The sequence below is a fragment of the Syngnathus typhle genome, linkage group LG4 (genome assembly GCF_033458585.1).
Source record: "Syngnathus typhle isolate RoL2023-S1 ecotype Sweden linkage group LG4, RoL_Styp_1.0, whole genome shotgun sequence".
Lineage (NCBI taxonomy): Eukaryota > Metazoa > Chordata > Actinopteri > Syngnathiformes > Syngnathidae > Syngnathus > Syngnathus typhle.
Genome location: NC_083741.1, coordinates 2569052 through 2583707, shown reverse-complemented (window position 1 = coordinate 2583707; position 14656 = coordinate 2569052). Strand labels below are relative to the sequence as shown.

General features: G+C 45.9%; 1 long non-coding RNA gene across 2 annotated transcripts; it reads left to right on the top strand.

The window, feature by feature from the left end:
* Positions 1–11069: 11069 nt before the first annotated feature.
* Positions 11070–12886, top strand: LOC133153319 (uncharacterized). 2 transcript variants are annotated; one of them, XR_009714300.1, is made up of 4 exons: positions 11070–11445; positions 11892–12071; positions 12159–12270; positions 12407–12886. It is a non-coding gene; the product is annotated as an uncharacterized LOC133153319 (long non-coding RNA). The 2 variants fall into 2 exon arrangements; XR_009714301.1 differs by having other exon boundaries at positions 11076–11445; positions 12018–12071.
* The last annotated feature ends 1770 nt before the right edge of the window (positions 12887–14656 follow it).

Sequence of the window (14656 nt, the reverse complement as noted above, 5' to 3'; positions counted from 1 at the left end):
ACATACCCACCCTGTGGCAGCTACAGAGCCCTCACCTATAATATGCCTGTGTCACGTGTGGTTGCTCCAGTTGTATTTCCTACCTGCAGTATGAATACACGGTACTGAGACCTAGCTGGACTCGTGTCTACCTTATCGTGCACCACACATTGTAACAGAATACGTCTTTGATGCCAATGCTATTCCGCTTGCAGTCAGTTAGCTGGCTTTTACCGCTGCTTCACTGACTTGTCGGCTCTGGATGAAAGTTGACTGCTGTTTCCTCAGACCCGCCTGCAATTCGTTGATCTTATGTCTTCTCAGTTGTCCTTGTAAGCCGTCATATTTTTCGCTGTGAAATCTCGTAGTGGCGTCGAATATTATATTCCTTCAATACCGAAACTTGTTGCAAGCACACTAAGCACAAAGGTTTTCCGTGCTTACTGTATCTATAAATAAATAGAACATGGTCCATTTTTCATTGAAAATTCTACACTCCGTATCTACTTTTCTCCGTTTGGATAACGACATTTTGACGAATGAGGGTGTAGGGGAGGGATAGAAACCAGGGATGGAGGGAATAAGAAGATAGTGGATAATGTATGAATTGGATTAGGAATAATAATGATACGATATTAATGGGATTACCAATACTGTGAATGACTTAATCACAGCAGATGTTCAAGTGTTGCTGTTGTTGGCTGGACCATCTGGAAGCACTGATTACAGGTGAAAAGAAGAATCGCAAGAACAGCCCCAAAAACGCAACCCACAAATGATTAGACTACGTAATAACAGTTTGCAAAGGAAAGGAACTGACCACTGCCATTAGTGCCCCTCGAAAAAAAGAAAATTTTAGAATTACAGATGTTAATACTTAAAACATGTGAGTCCCAATTGGTGCGTTGGCATATAGTCAAGGTTCCAGGTGCACTCCAAGGGTCTTAAATTGGACATTTATGCCCATGTTGGCACAACCACCTGCGCTGGATACCCTGGCAGTTTGGACCAGTACGTAACGGATGACCAGACCTTCGCTGAGTGGGAAGTTGACCTGCTCAAGTTTGACGGCTGCTCCATGGACGCTACTTTGCTTGAGGAAGGCGACCATGTCCACTGTGTGATCATTCAGGCTACAATTTGAAAGCATTGTTTTCTCTAGGATTGTGATTTGTGGTGTCTAAATTAGAGAGCGTAGCAGAAATGGCATTTATTTCCCTGTGCCTTAATTCCCTTGGTTGTCTGACTTGATGGCGCTGAGAGCCTCTTAGAGTCAGAACGCCCCCACTCCACAATGGAGTGAAAGCGCTTTGACGCATCATTTATTCTTCTTCAAGGTACATAAACTTGTCCAAAGCGCTAAACAGAAAAGGAAGACCCAACCTATATTCCAGAGTGTCCTTTGTATGAGTGGCCTTTCCAAAAGGTAACAATTCATCCCTAATGTTTTAATTCTGAATTCCCCAGATATGGTTAAAGTTGTAGCCTTTTTGTGACTTCTTATTTCAGCCAAATTACACCACCGTTGCAGAAACACGCAACCAGTGGCGCAACTTCGCAAATGTCTATGATTCGTGGAGCAGCATCAAGTCCATCTTGGATTGGACTGCTACTCACCAGGAGGTCATTGTCCCCTCAGCTGGTCCCGGGCGCTGGAATGACCCAGATATTGTACGAATGTCTTTAATTTAAGCCTGTGGTTGATCTCCTGAGAAGTGCATGGCCTATGGCAGCGGTGTCCAAACGTTTTGCAAAGGGGCAGATTTGGTGAGGTGAAAATGTGTGGGGGCTGGCCATTCAGCCTGACGTTCTTTGAACCATTAATGTTAAATGCAAATTAATTATTCTATTAAATGTTTATAGCAAATGGCATACCTTCACACAGCTCACAAATCTAAAGTTTCAACCAAAATCACCATGTCTTTCATATTTGAAGACCACATAAAATAAATAAGCCCTGCGATTGGCTGGCAACCGGTTCAGGGTGTCCCCCGCCTACTGCCCGATGACAGCTGGGATAGGCTCCAGCAAGCCCGCGACCCTGTGGGGATACAGCGGTACAGAAAATGGATGGATGGATGGATGGATGGATAAATACCGTTTTTTTCCATGTATAATGTGCCCCCATGTATAATACGCACCCTGAAAATGGCATGTTGATGCTGGAAAAAAGCCTGTACCCATGTATAATACGCACCCAAATTTTGACTGCTACTTAAGTCGGTTAACGTAAAATTATTTCAGAAAAAAGATCTTTGGAAACATCCATCCATCCATCTTCTTCCGCTTATCCGGGGTCGGGTCGCGGGGGCAGCAGCTTCAGGAGGGACTCCCAGACTTCCCTCTCCCCAGCCACTTCATCTAACTCATCCCGGGGGATCCCAAGGCGTTCCCAGGCCAGCTGAGAGACATAGTCTCTCCAGCGCGTCCTGGGTTGTCCCCGGGGTCTCCTACCGGTGGGACATGCCCGGAACACCTCCCCAGGGAGGCGTCCAGGAGGCATCCTGATGAGATGCCCGAGCCACCTCATCTGGCTCCTCTCAACGTGGAGGAGTAGCGACTCTACTCCGAGTCTCTCCCGGATGACCGAACTTCTCACCCTATCTCTAAGGGAGAGCCCGGACATCCTGCGGAGAAAACTCATTTCGGCCGCTTGTATCCGGGATCTCGTTCTTTCGGTCACGACCCATAGCTCGTGACCATAGGTGAGGGTAGGAGCGTAAATCGACCGGTAAATTGAGAGCTTTGCCTTTTGGCTCAGCTCTCTCTTTTCCACGACGGATCGGTACAGAGTCCGCATTACTGCCGACGCTGCACCGATCCGCCTGTCGATCTCGCGCTCCATCCTCCCCTCACTCGTGAACAAGACCCCAAGATACTTAAACTCCTCCACTTGGGGCAGGATCTCATCCCCGATCCGGAGAGGGCATTCCACCCTTTTCCGATCGAGGACCATGGACTCGGATTTGGAGGTGCTGACCCTCATCCCAACCGCTTCGCACTCGGCTGCAAACCGCTCCAGTGAAAGCTGGAGATCACAGCCTGAAGAAGCCAACAGCACCACGTCGTCTGCAAAAAGCAGAGACGCGATGCTGAGGACCCCAAACCGGACACCCTCAACGCCTCGGCTGCGCCTAGAAATTCTGTCCATAAAAATTATAAACAGAATCGGTGACAAAGGGCAGCCTTGGCGGAGTCCAACCCTCACTGGGAACGAATCCGACTTACTGCCGGAAATGCGGACCAAACTCTGGCATCGGTGATACAGGGACCGAACCGCCCTTATCAGTTGGCTCGGTACCCCGTACTCCCGAAGCACCCCCCACAGGACCTCCCGAGGGACACGGTCGAACGCCTTCTCCAAGTCCACAAAACACATGTGGACTGGTTGGGCGAACTCCCATGCACCCTCGAGGATCCTGCTGAGGGTGAAGAGCTGGTCCACTGTTCCACGGCCAGGACGAAAGCCACACTGTTCCTCCTGAATCCGAGGTTCGACCTCCCGACGGACCCTCCTCTCCAGCACCCCTGAATAGACCTTACCAGGGAGGCTGAGGAGTGTAATTCCCCTGTAATTGGAACACACCCTCCGGTCCCCCTTCTTAAAGAGGGGAACCACCACCCCAGTCTGCCAATCCAGAGGCACTGTCCCCGATGTCAACGCGATGCTGTAGAGACGTGTCAGCCATGACAGCCCCACAGCATCCAGAGCCCTTAAGAAATCCGGGCGGATCTCATCCACCTCCGGGGCCTTGCCACCGAGGAGTTTTTTAACTACCTCAGTGACTTCAACCCCAGAGATTGGAGAGTCCGCCTCAGAGTCCCCAGGCCCTGCCTCCACAATGGAAGGCGTGTCGGTGGAATTGAGGAGGTCTTCGAAGTATTCTCCCCACCGACACACGACGTCCCGAGTCGAGGTCAGCAGCACGCCATCTCCACTGTAAACAGTGTTGACGTTGCACTGCTTCCCCCTCCTGAGACGCCGGATGGTGGACCAGAATTTCCTCGAAGCCGTCCGGAAGTCATTCTCCATGGCCTCGCCAAACTCCTCCCACGCCCGGGTTTTTGCCTCAGCAACCGCCGAAGCCGCGTTCCGCTTGGCCATCCGGTACCTGTCAGCTGCCTCGGGAGTCCCGCAGGCCAAAACGGCCCGATAGGACTCCTTCTTCAGCTTGACGGCATCCCTTACCGCCGGTGTCCACCAGCGGGTTCGGGGATTGCCGCCACAACAGGCACCAATGACCTTACGGCCACAGCTCCGGTCGGCCGCCTCAACAATGGAGGCGCGGAACAAGGTCCACTCGGACTCAATGTCCCCCGCCTCCCCCGGGACGTGGGAAAAGTTCTGCCGGAGGTGGGAGTTGAAGCTCTTCCTGACAGGGGATTCCGCCAGACGTTCCCAGCAGACCCTCACAAAACGTTTGGGTCTGCCAGGTCGGACCGGCATCTTCCCCCACCATCGGAGCCAACCCACCACCACGTGGTGATCAGTTGACAGCTCCGCCCCTCTCTTCGCCCGAGTGTCCAAAACATGCGGCCGCAAATCCGATGACACGACTACAAAGTCGATCATCGAACTGCGGCCTAGGGTGTCCTGGTGCCAAGTGCAAACATGGACACCCTTATGTTTGAACATGGTGTTCATTATAGAAAATCCGTGTCGAGCACAGAAGTCCAATAATAGAACACCGCTCGGGTTCAGATCGGGGGGGGCGTTCCTCCCAATCACGCCCTTCCAGGTTTCACTGTCATTGCCCACGTGAGCATTGAAGTCACCCAGTAGAACGATGGAGTCCCCAGAAGGAGCGCTCTCCAGCACCTCCTCCAGGGACTCCAAAAAGGGTGGGTACTCTGAACTGCTGTTTGGTGCATAGACACAAACAACAGTCAGGACCCGTCCCCCCACCCGAAGGCGGAGGGAGGCTACCCTCTCGTTCACCGGGGTGAACCCCAATGTGCAGGCGCCCAGCCGGGGGGCAATAAGTATACCCACACCTGCTCGACGCCTCTCACCGTGGGCAACTCCAGAGTGGAAGAGAGTCCAGCCCCTCTCGAGAGGGCTTGTACCGGAACCCAAACTGTGCGTGGAGGCAAGTCCGACTATATCTAGTCGGAACTTTTCTGCCTCACACACCAGCTCGGGTTCCTTTCCAGCCAGAGAGGTGACATTCCATGTCCCCAGAGCCAGCTTCTGCAGCCGGGGATCAGACCGCCAAGGTCCCTGCCTTTGGCCGCCGCCCAGCTTGCAATGCACCCGACCCCTTTGGCCCCTCCCACAGGTGGTGAGCCCATGGGAAGGGGAACCCACGTTTCCTTTTCGGGCTGAGCCCGATGGGCGAAGGCCCGGCCACCAGACGCTCGCCTTCGAGCCCCGCCTCCAGGCCTGGCTCCAGAGGGGGGCCCCGGTGACCCGCGTCCGGGCGAGGGAAAACGTGGTTCAATAATTGTTTGCATCATAAGGGGTAATGTGGGTTGGAAACAACCGGATGTTATTCTGCCGGTCAGTATCACTGCGCATGCGCTAGCAAACTCGATAGCGAAGAAATGTTTCGGATTTGTGTAGGGTACATTGTGACAGCAAACAAGCAGATGATCGAGCAAGCGTCTGATACGAGAGCATTGTGTTTGTATGGAGTGTGTTTGACGTGAACAGCAGAGAAGAAAGCGCATCTGTAATGGCGGCCTCCGTATCATACCCGGATTTAAAAAAAAATATATATATATATTTTTTTTTTGTACCCATGTATAATGCGCACCCCAGATTTTAGGACAATAAATTAGTTAAATTTTGCGCATTATACATGGAAAAATACGGTAAATAAAAATTCTGTCTGGAAAAAAAAAAACCTCTGGAAATATTCAACATATCGTTCATACCGTTTTGGCCCGAATATAAGACGGTGTTTTTTGCATTAAAATAAGACTGAAAAAGTGATGGCTGTCTTATATTCGGGGTCTAGACATTACAAATTCACAACGCTAGATGGCGCCAGATATCTTTAAAGCAAATGCTGAACTTAACTCCCCAGGCCAAACTGAACCCCTGTCACGAAGAATAAAAATAAAAATAAAAATAGTGGTAGCACGAAGAAAAAAATATAAAAAATAGCGGTAAGGAAGAAAAGAGAAGAAAATAAGAGAAGAGATAACAGAAAATGTGAGGACAGTGACACTGAGCACAGCGAGTTTGCATTATTTAATTGCAACGTTTTTCTTTATTCAGATTTGTTTCAAGAGAGCAGTTACAGTTAGACTTCACTTTGATGGTTAATGCAGTTATTGCAATTTTGTTGTTTTATCACAGTACCGTATTTTTCGGACTATAAGTCGCGTTTTTTTTCATAGTTTGGGTGGGGGGGGGCGACTTATACTCAGGAGCGACTTATATATATGAAATTATTCAACTGACGTCAGCGGCGCACACGCGGCAGTTGTTCGCATAAAGGACAAAGGATTCAATCACGGGATTTAATGACTTGGAGTGACAGAGATTGTTTGATAAAATTGTTGTTTATAATTTGAGTTGAGTTTTGATTTTTCTTTAGTTTTATTCACGCAATATCCAAGACATACAACATGAAACAACAAACAGTAATTACGGATGCGTGAAAGGTCACCCCAAGCAAGCTATTTAAAGCTTTTAATAGGGGGCCTGGTTTCCCATAAGTATCAGATATTGGCCAGATATCCTTACATTTTGGACAACATACAGATATATAATAGACAACAATAACAAACACACAACAAGGTACAGCACACAACAACCATATGACAAGAAATAGACAACCTCAGTATTCTGGTTACGCTGGCTTTGATGTAAAGTACATTTGCAATTTATAAATTAACAACTAATATATTAACAACAGGACACAGGTGTTCATGCGATTTATAACCAGCATATTAAATATACATTGATAGGAGTTGATTTTTTAGATTTGCCTTTAAGATGGATATGGATTGCAACATTTTTAGTGTTTCATCAAGATCATTCCAAATCTGTGGCCCTCTGCACACAATACTTAAAGCTTGTAGATTTTAGTTTCCGTTTTTTCTCAATGATTAGATTTCTATTCCTGGTGGTGTGGGTGTGGCTGGGAGTACAGATTGGGATGAGTTGACAGAGTGTGTGGTTTCGTTTATGGACAGTCTGATACATGACGCAAGCATTCTGGAAATAGTTATATTCAACAAGCCTCAGAAGATTGTGTTGGTGAAAGATTGTTTTAGTGGGGGCGTTAAACTCAGACCATGTTATGGCGCGTATGACCTTTTTCTGAAGTATCTCCAGCTTTTTTAGATGGGTTGGAAATGTGTTACACCATATAATATTGCAGTATTTTAAACGAGGTTCAAATAAGGATTTGTACAGAATAAGAAGTGCAGTGAGTGGGAGATAATGTCTCAATTTGAAGAATAAAGCCCTATATTTAGACAGTTTGATTGTGAGATCATCAATATGTTTTTTAAAGTTCAAGAATTTGTCAATGTGGATCCCCAGGAATTTAGTAGAGCTGACTCTTTCAATGTTTTGTCCGTTAATTTTTATGCAAATTTGGTCAATGTCCTTTTTTTTTATGGGACCGGAATACAATGTAGTATGTTTTATTGACATTTAGGGAGAGTTTGTTGCATTTAAACCATGTGTTTATTTTCGCTAACTCACTATTTATAATTTGTTCAAGTGTATTTGGATTTTTGTGGGAAAGAAACAAGTTTGTATCGTCAGCAAATAATACTTTATGTAGTATGGGTGAAGTATTAACAATGTCATTGATGTATAAGATGAAAAGGAGCGGCCCTGAGATGGACCCTTGAGGAACTCCATAATTGATGGGCTTGTATGAAGATTTATGGTTGTTAATAGAGACATATTGATGTCTTCCAAACAGATAGCTGCGGAACCAGTCTAACGCCAGGCCTCTAATACCATAGTGTTGTAATTTATTTATAAGAATGTCAATCGTCATGGTGTCAAAAGCTTTAGACAAGTCCAGAAAAATCCCAATACCATATTCGCCTTTATCGATCGCCCCGTAAATTTTATCAGTCAAGTCAAGTACTGCCATATATGTATTGTTTTCCTTTCTGAAACCATACTGGGATGGGGCAATGATGTTTAGTTTGTTTAGATAGTTGTTAAGTTTATTGTAAAGGTTTTGGAAAGAGTAGGCAAGATTGATATTGGTCGGTAGTTGCTAAGATCGTTTTGTCTACTGATTTAAAGACCGGTGTGATAAGTGCTATTTTTACTATTTGTGGCACTACTCCAGAGAGTAGAGACAGATTGATGCAATATGTAAGAGGTGCAGTTATTATATTGGAGATGCTTTTCAGAATTTTACTTGCGATACCATCTGTTCCAGCTGAGTTTGAATTCTTCATATTCATGGTTATTTTATACACTTCATTGCAGTTAGTTGGTTTCAGGAAGAAAGAGCTGATAGATAGTCTTTAAACGAGGCATCCTGAGGCTGACTGATTTTACTGGATATGTTTCTACTAGGGGTGTAACGATACATCGATACACATCGATTAATCGATATAATGCTCTACGATTTATTGGCATCGATGCTAAACGTAAACATCGATTTATATCGCTGTGTTTGACCTCGGACATTAGATGCGACTTTATTTTGAAATCCAGTTCATTGTTGCTTGCTTCCTCTTTCCGGGAGCAGTGCGCCCGGCGTTGTTGTGTTGTGAGCAGAGCAGGCACGTGAAAGGGGAGTCGACAACTAGTACGCGGCTCCTGGGCTGGTGCTATGGCTAGTGTCTAAAAAGACGAGGAAATTTGCTCACCTTTAGGCTTCAATGGACATATACATACACTCACCCATCCCAAAGCTGGCCTGACAGACGTACACACATACACCTACACACTCAAACACACAAGAACACTCTGTAGACGTTACCCGCTGTATTGTCACAGAGCAGACGAATAGACAATTGCTTCGTCCTGCCCAGTCAGTAGTATTCAGGCCAGTTCCCAAGCCAAAATGAGAAATATATGTATGAGAGAGGAAAAGAGAAAAGAGGGGGGCGAGTGGTGAGATGGGGGGAGAAAGAGAGAAATCAGTCATTCACCGTCTCCAGGTTCAGTGGTTGTCATGACGACAAGGACGCTGGTTTTGGTGAATTATATAGGCCTGTGGAATAATTTGAACTGCTCCGACGTGAGCGGCGTTGATTCCATAAAGGACCATCAATGGATTTAATGATACGCAGTGACACCGATGGTTTGATATTGTCGTTTAAATAATTGGACTTTGATATATAGTACTTTATATGTATAGGCGGCTCGGTGGCACACTGGGTAGCACGTCCGCCTCACAGCTAGGAGGGTGCCGGTTCGATTCCACTTCCGACCCTCCCTGTGTGGAGTTTGTTTGTTCTCCCTGAGCCCGCGTGGGTTTCCTCCGGGCTCTCCGGTTTCCTCCCACATCCCAAAAACATGCTTGACAGGCCAATTGGGCACTCCAAATTGCCCTAGGTGTGGATGGTTGTTTTTCTCTGTGTGCCCTGCGATTGGCTAGCAACCGGTTCAGGGTGTCCCTCGCCTAGTGCCCGATGACCACTGGGATAGGCTCCAGCACGCGCGCGCCATAGCGGTACAGAAAATGGATGGATGGACTTTATATATCGTTATACGGGGCCGTGGAATAATTTAAACTGCTCCGACGTCAGCGGCGCACACGATTGATTCCATAAAGGACGATTGCTGGATTTAATGATTTGCAGTGACACCGATGGTTTGATAATATTGTTGTTTATATAATAGGAATTTGATATATACTTCATATAGCGTTATATGGGCATGTGGAATAATTTGAACTGCAACTGCCGACGATTCTGGCGGCGCCGCGCACATGCGGCATAAAGGACGATCGATGGATTTAATGATTTGGACTGACACAGATGGTTTTATAAACGTGTCACCGTTTTTTTCCGTGTATAATGCGCCCCCATGTATAATACGCACCCTAAAAATGGCATAATGATGCTGGAAAAAAGCCTGTACCCATAATACGCACCCAAATTTATTTTTTGTTGTTGTTGTTTTTTTAAGTCCCAATGATCGTCACACACGCAGGGAGGTAATGGGTCCCATTTTTATAGTCTTTGGTATGGTCTTAACTAGGCTGGATGTATTTTTTTTGTTGGCGTTGATTTCTCCTACTGTCATAAAGGCACCACCGCGATCAGATGAACAGAGAGGAAAGTGACGTGCGGACATGTGAAAAAGTTGAAGAGGAATAAAAACACCTTTGGAAACCAAAACTTGCCCCTCGTCGTGACTCGGAGCCGCAACAAATGTTTCGGATTTGTGTAGGGTACATTGTGACAGCAAACGAGCAGGACCTGCGTGAACTTGGCCCCCCACTCCCCGCAAAATTTAAGCAAAATAGTCTGTTTCGTTTGTGCTTCGTTTGTGCTGGTTTGTGCAGCAAAAATGTTCGTTTGTGCTGCTATGGTTTTTTAGTTATGAACGATTCTTTTATAGGTCATCCAGAGTTCACCCAGCCCCCCATCTGCTCAGAATGGACCCAAAATGGTACCGTTCGTTTGTGCTTCGTTAGTGCTGGTTTGTGCAGCAAAAATTTTCGTTTGTGCTACTTCCGTTTCGGAGATATTAGACATTTATTTTATAGCGATGACGTCACCCAGCCCCCCACCTGTCTCCAAATGGACCCAAAATGGTACCGTTCGTTTGTGCTTCGTTTGTGCAGGTTTGTGCAGCAAAAAATTTCGTTTGTGCTACTTCCGTTTCGGAGATATTAGACATTTATTTTATAGCGATGACGTCACCCAGCCCCCCACCTGTCTCCAAATGGACCCAAAATGGTACCGTTCGTTTGTGCTTCGTTTGTGCAGGTTTGTGCAGCAAAAATTTTCGTTTGTGCTGCGATGGTTTTTTAGTTATGAACGATTCTTTTATAGGTCATCCAGAGTTCACCCAGCCCCCCATCTGCTCAGAATGGACCCAAAATGGTACCGTTCGTTTGTGCTTCGTTAGTGCTGGTTTGTGCAGCAAAAAGTTTCGTTTGTGCTGCTTCCGTTTCGGAGATATTAGACATTTATTTTATAGCGATGACGTCACCCAGCCCCCCACCTGTCTCCAAATGGACCCAAAATGGTACCGTTCGTTTGTGCTTCGTTTGTGCAGGTTTGTGCAGCAAAAATTTTCGTTTGTGCTGCTTCCGTTTCGGAGATATTACACATTTATTTTATAGCGATGACGTCTGGTAGCCCCGCCCCCTTGTTTACTTCCAAACGACCCAAAATAGTGCCGTTCGTTCGTTTGTGTTTCGTTTGTGCTGCAAAAATTGTACCGATTGTGCCGGCTGCTACGGTTTTGCAGATATTACACATTTAATTCATAGCGAAGACGTCACCCAGCCCCACGTCACTGTATTTTGTCGCGAATTTCAAGCTCCTGGAATGCTCCTGATGCAGGACGAATACAAGGTAAATATGTTCTTAGCCTTTTTTTCTTTTCTTTTTATCTTACAGAAAACTTTCACTGCGGGGAATGGCTTTTAGTACGAGGATATTTCTGTAATTATGTTTGTATCGTGCTCATTGATTAATTTCCTTGTTTTCAATAAGCCTATGTGATCATTTTTTTTCAATTACATCTGACGTGCAAAAGGTTCACCGCAACCTAAATACCCTGATGAGTCTGTCTGCTCCCTCCAAAACATCAATTAATGCAACAATTAATACATGTATGTGAAGTTGATGACAGCCATAAAAAGAAACTTGAAAACGTGAAAAAATAACTTTCTTTGTCAAAGGGAACATTATCAACATTTTTTCCCAACAATTCAAACAATGCATCACTGCACTGTGTAGAACACAGCATGTGGGAAGATCTTAGTATTTACTGATGCTGCTTTCACTCCACTTCCCAGGTCATTATAGATCTCCCAGGCATATGCAGTCCTCCTGCAGTATGCCACACAATGCCCGAGAGAATCCTGGGTCAGTCCTGGTTCAAAGCCAATGACTGCTCTCAAAGTAAAGGTCTTCTCTTTTAGCTCCAGACTGGAGGGAAATTCAAGCAAGGCAACTTCCTTGCAACTGCTACCAAGGTCAGTGTCAATCCACACAAACTCTCCCAGATTGTAGCTGTGAGTAACATTACCTGAACACAGAGCCTTGCCTGTATTGTTGTCCAGAGTTTTGAATGAAGACGGACACCGGGAAGGATTTTCAATTGGCCTGAGGCAGAGAGAGTCAGGAAGGCTGAGTCCCTCTTCAGCAGCAGTCTGAAGAGAAGCCATGCCACAGGTCTGCAGGACAGCAACGTTTGGACAAACAAGTGAAACTTGCCTTGTTACTTGGTGGCTTAAACTGCAGTACTGTGAGGAGCATTGTTTTATCAAATAAACACTTGGAATATTCCTCATTGCGCTCTCAATTACAGTGGAGATGTGGCATTGTGCATCAATTTGGAGAGCACCAGAGGTCAGGAGGACAGGTTTGAATATTTCCCCCAGCAGTTCTGCCCTCTGTGAGTATACCTGTGGGTTCACACTCTGTGTTGTGATGGTTTTCACCAGGTGGAGGAATTGGTTCCCACGGTCATAGTTCAGAACAGTCTTTTCAAATGAAAAACTTTCACAGAAAGAACAGCATAAGCATTGCAAGACAGAATCAAATGCACAAGTATTGAGCACAAACACTTTTGATGTGCGAAGTTTAACAGGCTGTTGATGGTTCCCGTTTTTCAACAATGGTACCTTGACTTTTTTCCAGCCACTTGTGTGTCAATATGCAGCCATTCAGGACAAGGAGAGAGATATGAAGTTATCTTTCTTTTTTTGGGTGGGACCGCTAAACCTCTCCAGTTTTCAACTGCACTGTCAGTAGATGCATCTGGCTCCGCTCCAGGATGAGATTTTTCTCCCCTTTTGTTTGTAGGACTTTCTGATCATGGTTGATCATTATTCGGATTTCTGGGAAGTAGAGTTGCTCCCAGATCTTTCAGCTGAGACCACGGTGCTGAGGTGCAAGGCCCAGTTTGCACGGCACGGTCAGCCTGATCGGGTAATTACCGTTTTTTTCCGTGTATAGTGCGCCCCCATGTATAGTACGCACCCCTAAAAATGGCATGCTGATGCTGGAAAAAAGCTTGTACCCATGTATAATACGCACCGAATTTTTATGAATTTTTTTTAAAAAAAATTTAATTTTTTTTTTATTTTTATTTTTTTTTAAGTCCCAATGATCGTCACACACGCAGGGAGGCAATGGGTCCCATTTTTATAGTCTTTGGTATAGTCTTAACTAGGCTGGATGTAATTTTTTTTGTTGGCGTTGATTTCTCCGACTGCCCGTAAACGCACCACCGCGCTCCGTGCGCATGGAGCGTGTTTGAAGTGAACAGCAGAGAAGAAAGGAACAAGGCAAAGTGTTGTGAAATAAAATATTACCTGTAATACGGATTTAGGTAGAGAACTGAACTCTCGCTCTTTATATAGCTGACGTGTCTTGCTCATCCGTTCTGCGCATCTGTAATGGCGGCCTCCGTATGATATCCGGTTTGCGTGTGTGCGAGAGCGAGAGAGAGCGAGAGAGAGAGAGCGCGCGAGAGAACGCTCAACCGTAGCGCGCCGCCGACCGCCCAACTGCACCGGGCTGGCCGATTATTGTGACAGAGCCGTCGCTGAAATTTAGAAGATATTTTTAAAGTCCTGATGTACTTTCTAAAATTTAAGTGGACCTCAGTGCGCACTGCGCAGGGAGCTTAATTTGGTGCGGTCGCGCAACCGCAGCGCGCCGGGCGCTCACTGTCGCATTGCTTAAAGAGCGCCTTTGTGTTTTAGGATGAACAGCAGAGACCAAAGGAACAAGGCAAAGTGTTGTGAAATAAAATATTACCTGTAATACGCATTTTGTTATTTGCTGATTGAAACTGCTAATTAAACTGTGAATTGAAACTAATAGGAAGAAAACAACTCTCGCTCTTTATATAGCTGACGTGTCTTGCGCATACGTTCTGTGCATTTTATTTCACAACACTTTGCCTTTCTTCTCTGCTGTTCACTTCAAACACGCTCCATGCGACCGCAATGCTCTCGTATCAGACGCTTGCTCGATCACCTGCTCGTTTGCTGTCCCGTGCGCGCACGAAGCGCGGTGGTGCGTTTACGGGCAGTCGGAGAAATCAACGCCAACAAAACAAATTACATCCAGCCTAGTTAAGACCATACCAAAGACTATAAAAATGGGACCCATTGCCTCCCTGCGTGTGTGACGATCATTGGGACTTAAAAAAAAAATAAAATAAAAAAATAAAAAAAAAAAAATTTTTTTTTTTTTTTTTTTTTTGTACCCATGTATAATGCGCACCCCGGATTTTAGGACAATAAATTAGTAAAATTTTGCGCACTATACACGGAAAAAAACGGTACAGACTGTGGTGCCCAGTTCGACTGCGAAGCGTTCAGGAGGTTTGCGAGAGACTGGGACTTTGACCATGTCAAATCCTCTCCCAGGTACCCAAGGTCGAATGGGAAGGCTGAGTCAGCCGTGAAGATTGTCAAGAGCCTGTGCAGGAGGGCAGCAAGGGCGGGGACCGACCCTTGGCTGGCCATCTTGCAGCTGAAATTTAGAAGATATTTTTAAAGTCCTGATGTACTTTCTAAAATTTAAGTGGACCTCAGTGCGCACT